The 15,420-nt window shown below is 33.2% G+C and overlaps 1 protein-coding gene across 8 annotated transcripts in view; it reads right to left on the reverse strand.

Moving 5' to 3' along the window:
- The window catches only part of CCSER1 (coiled-coil serine rich protein 1), a 1,413,823-nt gene that overhangs the window by 910,842 nt on the left and 487,561 nt on the right, over positions 1-15,420 (reverse strand). The window lies entirely within an intron of this gene.

Consider the following 15,420-nt stretch of genomic DNA (forward strand, 5'->3'; position numbering starts at 1 on the left):
GAAAGAGAAACACTAATAGCTTGACAGTAATCTATGCACTAGTCAACTGAGAGTTCAAGTAATGGCAAACCAGCTATATAATTCTGTTCACAATCCAATGACCTAAATAGTTCAAAGTTCAGGAAACAATTTTTTTTTCTTTCTTTTGCTTGGATTATATAAATAAGTAGTATAACTTCAAGTTACAAAATATATTTGTCTCCTGGCACTTCTTGAATTGCTAAAGTATTTTCCTAGAGCCTTCTATTTTTAAAAAATTTGCCCAAATAATGCAGAAATAGCTTTAGACTGCAATAAATAACAATATAATGGAATTATGGTAGTGAAAAAAAAACTACCATTAGACTTTTTGTTACATATGAATAAATAATTCTGTTTTAAATGTATTTCATAAAAGTTTTAATCCAAGACAATAAGGCTATCTCCCAACAGGATAGAAGAAACAGAGAAATTACAAATAATTACAGTGCTTTTTTTATCTGATTGTGGTAGGTGAGAGTAGAAGTTGATAATTTGTTTTTCCTCAAAAGGGCCAGATGGTGAACACATTAGATTTGCAGATCATGCAGTCTCTGTCCCAGTCATGCAACTGTGACCCAAGTCTGCCTCTGTAGCAGGAAAGCAGCCATAGGAGATATGTAAAAATAGCTGTGGCTGTGTTCCCACAAAACTTTATTTATAAAAACAGGTGGCAGGATATATTTGGTACACGGGCCATAGTAATTTAACTCCTGGACTACACCAATGATTCTACTAAGAAAAACTAGAAAAGTCTGACCAAAAACAAATCTGTTTAGAGACCTCAGGCTATAATGTAACCTTAAAAAGTCAAAGCCCTGAATACTCAAAATTCCAGAAACGAACAAACAAACCAACAAAGCCCAGAGAAGTAGAGGTGACGTCTGCTGCTGTTTTTATCTTTAGAGTGTGTGAAAATTTAATACACATTTGATTTCTGTCCTGGTTTCCTGGCACACAGCAACTAAGACCCTTGGCATCTCCCAAATGATAGGTGTTTTTTTTTGTTTGCTAATGAGATGACTGGTGGCTGTGGGCTCCTGTGTAGCCTCAGGATGGGGTTTGGTCACCAGTGGAGCCAACAATATGACAGGAATTTTCAGCCTTGTTCCCTAAAACCCAGGGAGGGGAGAAGGGCTGGAGATTAACATAATCACAATGACCAGTTATTTACTCAGTTATGCCTACTTAATGAAGTCTCTATTATAATCCTAGCCAAAGGGATTTGGAGGGCTTCTGGGTCAGTGAACATGTGCAGTGTTGGGAGGATGACAAGCCTGAAGAGGACCAAGAGGTTCCATACCCCTTCTCTCATACCTTCTCCCATACCTTTTCCTATTCTGATCTGGCTTTTCCTGAGTTGTATCTATTATAATAAACTAGTAATATAGTAGGTAAACTGTTTTCCTGACTTCTGTGAGCCATTCTAGCAAACTAACACAGACCCAAAAAGGGGGCTGTGGGCACTTCCAATTTATAGCTGGTTGGTTAGAAACAAGGTGACAACTACACTTGCAATTGGCATCTGAAATGGGGGCAGTCTTGTGGGACTAAGCCCTTCTGGGATCTAATGCTAACTCCAGGCAGCTTGCGTAAAAACTGAATTAAATTGTAGAACACTCAGCTGATATCTGCAGGGAACCGGAGGGTTGGTTTGGGGAAAACCCCCACACATCTGGTGGTGCCAGAAGAATTGAGTGTGGTATCAGGTAATAAACAGTAGAAGACAACACAGAGTTTGTCCTTTCAAATTCATTTGTCAGTTGGAAAGCAAAACCAGACAAACTGAGCAGGAACAGTGGTTGAAAATAAGAGAACTTAGAGTTATCGACAGTGAGACTGGGTTAAGAGGACAACATTGGGTTTCAGACCTCATGAGGAGAAGGGGTCCTGAGGAAAGTCCTGGTTTTCCTTCCACTGGTAACCTACCAGGCCCAATGACTAATGTCCATCTTGAAATCTCTCTTGTTCCTTATTGGAGTGAGATAAAATGTCTAGACCTTAACTACCTATAAAAGTAAATCCTTTCTACAGGAAGATAATAAAATTAAGAGCTACAAATTACCCCTGTCATTTAATTAAACAGTAACAGGTCTACCAAGAGAGAACCAAATAAGTAAATAACAAGGAAAAAGCTAGATAATAAACAGACCCAAAGGAGATCCAGATGCAGACTTGTAACACCTTGGACTTTAAAGTAAGCATAATTAATATGTTCAATAAATTACACAACAAGATGAAAAATTTAATCAGAGACTTGAAAATTGTAATACAAAATCAAATGGACTGGAAGATACATATTAAAAATTTGTATCATTAGATGGGGTTAACAGTGGATTCAATAAAGCTTAAGAGGATTAGTGAAGTGGAATATGGGTCTGATGGAAATATTCAGAGTGAAGCATGGAGAGAAAAAACAGTGGAAATACAGATTGAAAAGGATAAAAGACATATGGTATATGGTCAAACATTAACATTCATGTAATTGGAATCCTAGAAGTAAAAAATAGAGGAGATTGGCAGATACAATATTTAAAGTGATACTGGATCAGATTGTTTCAAATGTACCACAGATTTGAACTATAAGAACAAACATAAAAATGAAAAAATTCTATACATAGGTACAACAAGCTACCAAAAGCCTAGGAGTTGAGGGGAGCGGGGATGGTTAAAAGCTACCAAATAAAAGACATTAGTTTTCAAAAATCAGTAATAATATCTTACCAAAATGGAAGCTAGAAAATGAAAGGGCTAAAAATAAAAATACCTACAACCATAGACTACTATATTCATTACAATATGCTTAAAAATGAAATTGATATAGGCATTTTAGGGGAGAATAAAAGAGAGAGAGAGAAACAGAGACAGAAGGAATTAATCATCAGCATTCCCATACTAGAACAAATATTACAGAAGTTCTTCAGGCATGAGGACAATCTCAGAAACAAAGAGATAAAAGAACATATACAACTCAAAGAAAATAGTAAATATCTTAATCTTAATGAATATGGGAGGCATGATAATGTAGTATGGGTATGTATCTGTAGAATTAAAATGTGTGACTAAAGATAAGACTGAGAGATAAATGGGATTAAAGTAGAATGTTTTAAGATCTTAACATTACAGAGAAAATTATACAAGTATTCATTTAAATTGGATTTTCCAGATGTCCAAGATATACTTTGTAATCTGTAGTATAACTACTAAAACAATAGTTTTAAAGTACTGTATAATGAACAAACTAATAAAAGAGGAAATGAAATAACTAAAAAAATTAACCCAAAGGGATACAAAAGGAAACAGAACAAGTGTGACAAATATTAATAATACGTTTCAATTCAAATATTTCAGTAGTTATACTAAAGGCACAAAACACAGGCTCCCATTAAAAGATAAGGATTTTAAAATCAGGAGTCTAAGAAAAACAAGCTAACTTGTTTATAAATAAAGAGTATATTCTAATTACTAAAGATACACGTAAAATACATGTATACAGAAATACTGAAAATAAAAGAATGGAAGATACACACAGGCAAACACTAACCGCAACTAGTAGAGCAATACTAATATTAGTCTAAGTAAACTTAAAACAAGTTTCATAGAGATGGAAATAAATGTAATCATTATAGAAGGGTCAATTCATTCAAAATGTGCTTTCAAAATATAGAAAGCAAAAACTGACAAAACAAAAAGGAAAAATAAAAAAAGGTTTACATTCATAGTTGAAGGTTTTAATACACCTCCCTCAGAAATGCACAGGATACTACGCAGAGGAGAACAAACCGTCAGGGGCAGAAAGACATTCCAAGGGGTATTTACACATTTCAAGGAGCTTTCAAAATCTATTTTTTTAAACAACAATAATTTAAAAATCTTTAAAAAAAATATTTGGAAGATCATCATGTCAAACAACCAAATTATTTTGTTCTCTTTCTAGGGAAAGAGATGATGTAAGCAGATGGTTAAACAATTAGAGTAATGGAGAATAAAAGAAACTAAAGCAAGTTTGGGTAACTTGGGGAAGCTAAAAGAGGCTAAGAATATTATGACCATGTAATCTCTAAGAATATCTTGTCATGTATGTTTGGAGGATGTTTGTTCTTCTAAGCCTTTTATTTTCATGCATTTAAGGTATATCATTTAAAAAAATGTTTTAAGATTGTCAGATAATAAATTATTAATGCCTCTGTTTGGGGCAAGTGTTTAATTCTATCTTTCTATCAGTTACTTAAATTCTGAATAAATGCCCACATGCATGCTTATTCAAGCTATATTTTGGCAACTCTCAAAGTGTTAGAGATATTAACACTGCCCAAATCAGGACTCATGAAAACTCCAAGTTGAAAATTATAAAGAAACAGCTTACATCAATCATCAGGACCAATCTGAAATCACATTGGTTTTCTCAGAGAGTTGTAAGCAGACCAAATCAGACCAGAATTTCTAGATTTTATCATACTCATTCTCAGTTTCATAAATGCACTAGAAATATCAGAAAAAGACAAAGGTTTTGTCTCTATAGCATGGACAAGAAAAAAAAAGGGTAAAAAATAGAATGTTTTTGTTTTAATGTGAAAGAAAAGAGAATAAAAACTTTTCAAAGTTCTCTTTCACCATCCAACAAATAACTATCAAAAGCCATGAAAACACTAGATTGTTATTATCATGCTATAAAGCAAAAAATGTGTTTTAGAAAATTGTTCATAAAATACATCTTTCACCTCATCAAACTGGGTCTCTAGTTAAAGAGCAGCTGATATGAGGATCCTATTATACAGCTTTATTATGATTAACTATCCATAACTAAGATAAGCAGAAAATCACTGTATTCTTTATTGATTCTGCTAGATCTGACATGAAAAACACAAAACTAAAATTCTTATAGTTACACTGTCACCAGGCAGGAGATCAAACAGACTTTTTTTTCTATACTGGTATAAATGCCACTTATAGGCACTTAACAGAATTATAAAACCTCACTCTTATTTTTAAAAATTAAAAATAGGGCTGATATGTAAGAATCACCTAAAATAACAAAAGAATACAAAGAACTAGAATATAACATAAATTGAGATATAAAATATAAAAATATAAGAATTCATACATTTCAAGTAAATGTAAGTAATAAGGCTTCCCTTTTTATAATATAATTTATGGAAAATTATAAAGCACATGCTATTCCAGTAGATAAACTACTCTCAATCCCTTAGAAAATAATTATAGTTATATAAAGTATCCCAAAGAATTAATATAATCTGACAATTTTATACCATGACACAAACAAAAGTTAAGGTATCCAAAATCTTCTGTGATTCAAACTGATAAAATGTCTTTTTAAAAAAATTTCACATTCATATATATATATATAAATATAAAACTACTTTTTAAGTAAAGAAAAAAATATTTTAAGTAAAGAAAAAATTTTTTGTGGGAAGTAGAGCATCAAGATGTCATCAAGAAGCAATGTAAAATTCAAAATTGGTGCTGTGGTAGTTAAATTTACTGGGGACTAAAATTTATGGGTAAAAAAATAAAATTTTCCTAAATTTTATTCAGGTTAAGAATTGATACCTTCTTGTACTGAAATATCAAATATAAATAATTGACCAGGGGTTTCTCTAATACTTTAATTCATTTTTTTGTTTCTTCAATACTTGTTTCATTAGAAATACATTATTGGTTTACTTTTCTAGGATAAAAACAATAAATTTATACTGTAAGACAAAAATAATATTAGCATAGAGATAAGCAAAGGAAAAGTCAACTATCTCCCTATTCCTTCTTAGGTAACCTATGAGAACAGTTTGATGCATAGCATTCCTCCTAAGTCCATGCTTCTACAAACATTTAAAACATATAAAGATATATACAAATATGTAAAGTTTTTAATTTAAAATGTACTCTATATTCATGACTATGCAGCTTGCTTTTAAAAGTAAATCTATTATCATTAAAGATAAAAACAAACACAAAAAACCTTCAGTTTTGATAATCAGAAATTCCAAGCAAGGTTTTTTTTCTTTGAAAAATATGAATTTGTATTTCCAAACAAATCTCTTAAAACGACAAGTAGGTTGTCTGATAGGAAGTATATAGCAGTTGAAAGATTTGTAATACATGCAAACAGATCACCAATTCACCACCTCAGAAGTAATAAACCATATTTTCAGTGAAAAAGTATTGAAGAATCTGATAGTATTTCAGTATTATTTCTACAAGCACATGAAAACTTTCTTATGAAGGATACCACAAAACTAGGAAGTCTTGGTTTTAGTATTAACATGTGGCTCCATTATTCTACTGCATGTTAAGTCATCCTGAAATATGAAATATATATTTCTAATTTATAGGGTAATTATATTTTAAATTTAACTTATTGGATTTATTTACTCAGGAAGCAAATTTACTTACACATTTATAATTCTAAAATTTATTTGTGAATTATTTCTATACAGAAAAAATATTTTCACATGAACTTTGAAAAAGACCTGTGAAAGGTCCAAGAATTTACTCAATAAATATGAATTAATAAGCACACTGCAATTGCATGGATACCAGCAGAAGACTTGGGACTCCTGGATTAGAGACACAAGAATTTTATTACTCAGGATACAGCAGACAGTATGAGCTTAATGTTTTCATCAGCTTCCTGTCCGCCCTGCCCCCAAGGCTCACTGGGGGTGATGAGGAGTAACCCAGGTGGTTGTGCAAAACACACTGTGTCATAGTTAATGAATCCCACGTTTAGGAAACTACTATCTTCTAATGGTGCTGCCAGCAAATTGCCCAAACTTTGTTCTACAGGAGACATTATCTTCCCTACTCTGGTCAAAAAGTGAAGTTGTCCTCTGCCCTAGAGGCAGACACTATCTCCATCTTCTAAGCTGAATCACTGTGGGTTTATCACTGAGTATAGCACAGTTAGGTTAATTAGCATAAAGATTGTATGAATGTTGGTTTTGCCACTGGTTTAATAATGTTTAAGATGATTATACAAAAATAAATATTTTAATATTTGATCTATGTACATTTAGTGTCAATACAAATCTTAAAGGCATGAAATTCAGAATGAATCTTTTATCTTATAAAATCCAGTAATGGGGATTCAATTTTATGAGAATCAGCAAATATTCAGTAACTGCATGTCATGGCACCTTTTAAATTTTAAGAACATATTTAGGACATTTACTTAGTATAATAGTCTTCCTTCTCTCTGAAATACATATATACTCACTTCATACACTGAAAAATAGTCAACCCCCCTCTATCCATGGTTGACCTAGGTGCTCTGGGACATAAAAGGAAACAAAGATATGCTCTTTAGCTGGGAATGGGTGCACTGATCCTAATAACAACTAAATTACAGCACAGAAATGTGGGTGATCAAATGCAAATGAGAGGTGATAGAAACATCAAGAAAGGCTTATGAAAGAGGTGAATTTTATGGTTAAGAATTTGCACAGGCAAGTAGGGGGGAAAAGGACATGCCAAGTCTTCAGGAATACAACATTCAAGAGTTTGCAGTAAGACATCAGTGTGGCTTATCTAGAGAACAATGAAAAGGTCACACTGACCAGAGCAAAGCAAAGACATCACCTGGGAGATAAGGCTGGATAAACAGATTATGAAGAGTTTAGGAGGCTTGGGACTTTTCCCTCTATGAAATAGAGGGTTGCTGGGATTTTTTGAAAAAAAAAAAAAAATAGCAGAATGAAATAAATAATACTGGACTAGGGATGAGAAAGGAGAAATAAAACCATTAGCTCTATCTCTCATTTGTTCATTTTTATATGCAATAGTTATTAGCCTTATCACCTATTACATTTAATTCCTCACACTTCAGATGAGGAAACTAATTTAGAGACATTAAAAAAGTTCCTGAAAGGCAACCAGTATGTAAATGCCAGGGACAGGATTCTATGCAAAGTCTGTGTGACTTAATAGTTTATGCTCTTAAATGTTTTGCAGTACTGTTTCTTAGTTATTAGAATACTGCATTTCATGTATTTAAGGCAGTAAATATTTGGACTAAAGCACTGGTTATAGAAATGATAGTAAACAATAAGGTAGATAAAAAGGGTTTTAGAGAAAGAATAGGATTTAGTTACAGTGGTTAAGAAGAAAGCTGTGTTAAAGTGGGGGCAGAGTTTTAAGTTTTGGTATTTAGGAAAATGGTAAATAACATGTACATATTTGGTGAAAGGGAATATTAACACTAAGAAGTACCATTCATGAACATACTCATTGTGAAGAGGGGGTGATATATACATAAGAAGAGATATCAGTAGGTGAAAAGACTTAACTAGAGATATGGTGCTTTCTTCTACTCACCAGTTATCTCCTCTTTCAATTCAAAATTGGGTTTGTTTGTTTAAGAATGACTTCTTTTTATTCATAACCTTCCTTTTCTCATCATAATTTTCATCCAAAATCATTATAAGTCTGGAATCCAACCTATCCTATCCTTATCTTACAATTTACCTTTTTTTTAAGTCTAGGACCTCATTTATTATCTAATCCAACAAAAACTCTCACTTCTGTAGAAAATTTGGCTATGTCAATCCTTTATACTTTTGTTTAATAACATTCTCCCCTTCACCCCACTCTCTTGATTCTTTATTTTCACCAAATCTGTAATTTTTTATTAGAGAGGCAGCCTAACATAGTAGCTAAGACTATGAGCTCTGAAACTCAGAGTGCCTTAGCTATTTAAAATCCTAGCTTCAGAATCTCAATTTCCTTACCTATTAAATAGGGAAGATAATAAGAACACTATTACCATAAGGCTGTTAGGAAGGCTAAATGGGATAATATTTGTAAATCAATTACAACAATGTGTCGCACACTATAAGCACTATATAAATGTTAGTAGGGTTTTTTAAAAATAATAACTGCTTCTTTAAATACCTTACTTTGTTTTTTGTCAGACACAGTTCTTGTCACTTTTCCTAACCTTGCCCACTTCACAAATCAGTGATAATGAATGCCATCAACAGTCAAGCATATCCTAAGCAAATACATTCACAAATGTATAACCTTAGGCATTTTCTACATCCTAGATTCCTCTGCATTGATAAGTTACTTATAAATCATATGAATGAACCCCTTGGATAAGCCACTGATAGTACCTCAAATCCAACATAAATCAAGCTCATGATTTTATTTCTAGAACTGGAATTTTGAACTCCCTCCTTAATGCTGGGGAGTCTCATTCCTTCTACATCCCACGTTTATAAAATCAGACCAATATTTGATGTGTTTTCTCCTCAATCCCTATACAAAATCAAGCATTAATATTTTCATTTCAATTTTGATGAATGTAAGATGATCTTCATTTCCCCCAACAACAGTTTTGCTCCAGTAAATTCTGCATACTAACAACAGATTATTTCCTGAATAGGACTGCTACTTTCACAACATTCCTCTGCACAAAACTTAGCATAAAAGGAACTTAACTTCTTGGTCTTTTCAACGGTGAAACCATGCAGGAAGCACTGCCCCCTTCTTACTACCAGGGCAAAGCTGCCAAGTCTTCTTGCCACGTGTACAGATAATATGAAAGAACAAGCAGCTGCTTTCTGCTTTTGGATCAATGTTGTAACACTGTATCACTCTCTTGGTGGCCCTCTATGTGTTAGGACAACAAAGTCCTCAGGTTCTCAATATAAAATCAGCTTTTTGCTTGTGTCCTTCTATTTAAGATGTTAGCTGGCATATTAGTTTTCTAAAGCTTCCATAATAAAATTCACAGATTGGGTGTTTAAATAACAGAAGTTTATTTTCTCACAGCTCTGGAGGCCAGAAGTCCAACATAAAAGTGTTGGAAAGTTTGGTTTCTCCTGAGGCCTTTCTCCTTGACTTGCACGTGACTGTCTTCTCTCTGTGCCTGAGTCCAAATTTCCTGTGAGGGTGCATCCCTGGTGCCTCTCTCTCTTAGTATAAGGACACTCATTATACTGGCTTATCTCCCCATCCTTATGACCTACTTTATCCTTAGTTACTCCTTTAAAGGGCCCATCTCCAAATACTGTCACATTGCGCATTAGAGTTTCAATATAAGAATTTCGGGGTATCTGTCTCTAGCACTATGCCCTATACCCACAGAAAGTTCAGGCTTTAAGCTTGACTTGATTTTATGAATAAAAGAACATTACATATCTCTTCCTTGAGACCAAGTCCTGTCTTCTCTTTCCTCCTATCCTTCCTCCCTTCCTCCTTTCATCTTTTTTTTTATGACCTCAGAGACTGTTATTCAATGAACATTTGTGGGAAAAAAATGAACAGAACACTGTGAGTCTATGTATAAATTGAATCTCGTAAGTTATAGTAAGGAGTCTATAAATGAATGCCACATAGTAACCTAATATTGAATCTAAAAATAAATACAAACTCAAGCAGTTAAGCAATAAAAAGAAACCTACTTAAGGAATGGAGACACAATTAAAATATATTATTTTGGAAGATTTTACTTATTTTAGAAGTATTTCAATTATTTTAGAAGTGTTTTTTACTGTGCCTCTCTTTCCCCATTTAGGTTCTGATTACAGGCATGGTCATTTCTTTGTTTATCCAAATAACACCAAATAACAATGATTATTATTGTCTCCCAACCCCAACACATACAAAAACATACATTCAACAACTCCCAACACACAGAGACTGTGCATACACACACACATACATGGTTACACACATACACACACACACACACACCCCTGGCATCCTAGTATCTCTTTCATCCTCGAATATTGAAATATTCTCAACATAATAAAGCTCATTGTGTGACTCTCTTCCAACAATAAATTCCTATATTTGTCATTTGCACAGACCTGTAGATGTTATCTGCAGGATTTTTGCTTCCAAAATCAATGACAGCAGTTTCTTGGACTGTGGTCCACATTGTTACATGTTTCCATAGCAATATAAAGTGCTTTTTTACTCACAAAGTCCTCAGACTTTGTAATAATAAAATAATAACTAATAAAATAATAAATAAATAAAAAAATTGTTTCTTTTTCTGAAGGCTTCTTGAGGAAAAAAGTACAGCTTTGGTAGGTACTAAACAATTTGCCAATAAGACAATCAGTCTTGGATATCAACAAAGTAAAGAGAAATGTCCAGAAGGAACAATTCAAGAATAATCTACAGGTCACAATTATTTCCCCAGTGGCAGTTAAATTTCACATAATTTCAGCCAAGGGAATTTCTGAAGTCCTTCAAAAACTTTTTTTCTCAAAAAAGTGTAGTAAATGAAGAGGGTTCATAATTTCAGAAACTGGCCTTACATTTCAGAGCAGCCTTAGATGTCCAAATAAACAAAGGTATACTAGGTCACAGAACTCTCAGTAGATACTGAATTAGACCACACCTTATCTATAATGTGTCTAAACCATTGTAGATGTTCCAAGAGTTAGATGAAACAAAGCACTGTGCTTACTGTGAGCTTTCTGCAAAGCCCTAAGTAAGACATAAATACCATAATATAATTAAGGTAAGAGTGAATTATAATTAAATTTCATCTTAGGTTGCATTATTAAAATAATGTTTTAAATCACATGTGGTAAATCTAGACAATGTCACCTTGGTGGAGAGAAGAATGGTTTGGGTGAAGATAGAGATGAATTAAAATTGTATGTTGGCTGCAAACAGAAGCTAAGAAAAATCACTTCTGTATCATAGAATTCCTTGCAAAACAATCATTTTAAAACAATTTTTTATTTCAGCAAGCATTTATGGCTATGTCTTAAAATAAAATTTTTAAAAGACTTTATAATCTAAAAATAGGTACTATGTTTGGACATATTATTTGTTCACTGATATCTAAAACTGACTATAAAACCATGCAATATGATCATAGATTTAGGAAGGTGGACAGCAATATTTAGGAATTCTGTGAGGCAGCAAAGAATCTCTGCAAAAAGCCTAAGGCTTAAGGACTGGACTTCAGCTTGGGAATATGTGGGAAAGAGGAATATCAAAATCCAGGGCCAGTTCTAGAGGAAATAAGAATCACGGATATGCTATCAAGCCAGGAATCAAATCCCAATCTGGGTAATAAATTTAGAATTGGTATTAGAGCAAATTTTTCAAAACGGAGGTAAGGAAGGGGAGGGCCAGGTTTAAGATTTATTTAGGCCTTTCCATTGCCAGACACAACTTAAATCTAACTTCACAATAAAATTTATAATTCTTATTTATAAATATGTCTTCTAATTATACATGAAGAAACCGAATGCTCATCAAAAGAACTGAATGAAATTGAGTAAAATAACATTGCTGAATTGCTGTAGATCTGACATTTGAATTCAGACTTGCTTAATAGCAAATCTGTAACCTTTATTTCACTAGTGGTCCTCAGACTTTGTAATAATAATATCATAACTAATACACTAAGCATTTGCTATGCTGTTCCATTCATTTAAAGTATACTAGCACACTGAATGTTCTCAACCAACCTAAGTGATATGTTAATATTATTATATCAAGAATTTAACTTCCCCAGAGTCACTTTAGCTAGTAAAGAGAGGGGATGTAGACTGTATATTCTGGCTGCTAAAACTACTCCTCTGAACTGCACAATGCCTCCTGATGAAACTTTAATCATTTCCCTGTGAAGCAGAATGGGATGACAGGCCCTGGACAAGAACTACATCTGGCCTGCTGCTTGTTTCTGTAAATTAAGTTTTAGATGACTCTAGCCATGCTCATCTGTTTGTATCATATAGCTGCTTTTATTACAACTTGGCTATGTTGCTACAATACAGACCATATAGCAAGGACTTTACCAAAAAAGTGTACTGCCCTCTAGCAAAGACCATGGATAACAAAACAATATTTGCTTATTTTTGAGGTAATTGAATCAAATCTTTCATAATAATTCATTTTTCTTTTAAAACTCCTCACCTCCCTCTTCATACAGAAGCCTAGCTAATCACAGAAAACAAGGCAAATTTGAGTCATTTTGATTTGCTTTATAGCTAATCCTCTACCTGTGGTCCATTTTCACTGTAAAAAAAAAAACAGTAGCAGGAAATCATCTATTTAAAACTATAGCATTTGAAATAGTAAATTTGTATTTATATATATTAGTAAATTTACACTAAAATAAATAAAGTCAATAATTCTCTCAAATTTTCAGTGTCACTGAGGTTAAAATGAAATAGATAAGGAATAACTGCACTCCATCTAAATGAGTCACAAGATGCTAAAGCACTTTTGCTCTTCTGTCAACATACAAATACTTTAAGGTTTATATCATTCCTAAGAAAAAGCATTACCTTATCTAAATTTATAACACTATTTTTTATATACCTGATGATTAAAAATAGGCATTTTCACTGTAGTTAAATATGCCTTTGTTTCTGATATTCAAGTGAAAACAAAACACAATTTCAGTAAAAACTGTGTCTCAGAGGAACACAATGGCAGGCTTTCTACTGTACTGTTTGCTTAAGTGGCTTCTGCTCTCTCCCTCCCTCCTGCCCCCACAAAAAATGTCGGAAAGTATTCCCTGGAGACCTTGAAGGGTGCCATCTGCTGCATATCTGCTATGTTGCAGCTTGATATGGTTGATGCGAGATTTAGCCCATCGAAATACACAATAGCATGTGAGTTGTATTATAAGTGAAACATTGATGAAGGGTTCATGAAGAAACTGAAAGACATGCATATCAAAACCATATTAGGTGGTTAATTAATTAACTAGTGAATAAGACAAATAACCCAGCATTCAGGTACAATTAGGATGGCATTTATTGCTTATACTGTGGGTTTAAGGATTTTTATAATAACACAAATAACCAGGCATTCAGGTACAATTAGGATGGCATTTATTGCTTATACTGTGGGTTTAAGGCTTTTTTTTTAATAAGCAATAAAATAATACACATGGCTAACAAGTAACGTTAAGTACACATACCAGAAAAGAATTCTCTGGCTGATAGGTATATGTTTTCTCACCTGGATCCCACTCCATTTTTATTTCCACATCAGATAAATATCAGAAGATACAATGACTGCAAAGAAATAGCCAAGATATTTTTGCAACTTTCACAGGCAGAGAGATATAGAGGAAAATAGCTTTGTAGGGGATGGAGTGGTGGATAGGGAGTAACTCGGAGTGGGAACAGTTTGGAAAGACTGATATTTTTAAATGCAACATTAAACTCCTTAAAAAAATTGTGTATATGTAATGATTTTCAAATAAACACATAAAAATATAGTGTGAATATAAAACAAATATCTGCAAAGCCCTCTATTGGCACTTTAATTGTATGTATCTGCCCCTCTGCCACCCATGACCTCTACACAGCTAATCTTATCTTGAGTATTATATTTAAGATTCTACCACTTTTTTCTCATGATATATATACATAGTTTATATATATGGTGTGTGTGTGTGTGTGTGTGTGTGTCTAAATATATATGGTATATATATTCCTCACTAATATAGTATTTATCTTTGCATGTTTTGAGCTCTACATTTTCAATTTATATGTGACTTAATTTTTGCACTAAAAATACTCTTTGGTGGGATATGGTGATACATGATATTCTATTACATGAATATATTATACCCAGAGGGAGAGTAATTTGGTACAAGCACTTCAGGAAAACTTTCATATTATCTAGTGCTTCTGAACATACACTTAGTAATTTTACTTCTGGAAGAGTCCAGATTTTCAAAGAGAGATCAGCACCTTGCCCAAAGTCACATGGACCTAGTGGTCCATTCACTGCTTTGGAAGATATTGGAAGATTTGGAAGCATTGGAAGATATTGGAAGATTTGGAAACATTGGAAGATATTGCAAGATTTAGAAGCACTGGAAGATATTCAAATTCCTCCCATCTCATTGTATACTCCTTTTATGGTGTTTTTAAAAAATCTTTAAGTATTGGAGCATACAACCCAGGCTTTAAGTACAAGTTCTCTCTTCCATAGTTTCATATAGAATCTGAATAATAATCAATACTCAATCTATATTCTTAGCACTGATCTTTCTGGGTTTGCAGACACATTAATTCAAATTTCTATGTGACACATACATGTGAATGTTTAAATAAGCATCTCAACCATACTCGGTCAAAATAGAACTCCTGTTCCCCTTCTCTCACACAAAGGTTACCTCTCCTAGTCTTCTCAGTATAGGAAAATGGCAATAATACTGCCCATTACTCAAACCACAACTCCATTACCCTTATTTTTTCTATCATCACACAATTCCACTTTGCTTCCTGTTGATTCTATTTCCAAAGAACAACACACATCTTTTTCCTTCTTTCTGTCTCAGCTGCTAGCATCACCATCATTTCTCACTAGGAAAAACTTCTCCTATTTATTGAGAGTAAACAGAAAATTTATTTGATCAACTGATATGAAGTAGCTCTTTTACCAAGGAAT

The sequence above is a fragment of the Manis javanica genome, chromosome 5 (genome assembly GCF_040802235.1).
Source record: "Manis javanica isolate MJ-LG chromosome 5, MJ_LKY, whole genome shotgun sequence".
NCBI lineage: Eukaryota > Metazoa > Chordata > Mammalia > Pholidota > Manidae > Manis > Manis javanica.